Raw genomic sequence first — 561 nt, 5'->3', positions numbered from 1 at the left:
AGCAAATAAAAAAAACACATACAAAAAACCACCAAAACAAGAAATAAATTAAAGCACCAGATCACTTTGTCACTTTCGAAGTAATACAATAGTCAAGTCTCTATCACAACCTATATCACCACACGTCGCGACACTTAGCTGGGACTTACGGGAGGGCCCATTCCGGGTCCTGAGCAGTCGACAGGTACAAGGGACCAATTCTCGCAATCCCCTGGGTCTGCTTTTGTAACTCCCCCACATTGTTTTTTTAGGCGCGAGAACCGGCATGGTGGTTCTTTTCTTGAATTCTGTAAGTTAGTAAATACTCTAGACTTGAGATAAGATAAAAATATAGATACTTGGCTTATTGATAGAATTATGAAGATAATGATTATCGTAAATAAAATTAATAAATGAGCTATCATAATAGAACGCATTTGTGCAGAATGTGGTACTTCAATTTTATAAAATTCAGTAAAAAAGTAGATATGATAAAAGGAATACTATAAAATCTCCTGATTAAAAGAATAAAAAACTTCCGGTATGATTTAAGACTGGAATGAATAAAATAGATAAATAATC

This window comes from Penaeus monodon, chromosome 28 (genome assembly GCF_015228065.2).
Source record: "Penaeus monodon isolate SGIC_2016 chromosome 28, NSTDA_Pmon_1, whole genome shotgun sequence".
Taxonomy (NCBI): domain Eukaryota; kingdom Metazoa; phylum Arthropoda; class Malacostraca; order Decapoda; family Penaeidae; genus Penaeus; species Penaeus monodon.
The sequence above is the reverse complement of the archived record's forward strand: the minus strand, read 5'-3'. Positions refer to the sequence as shown.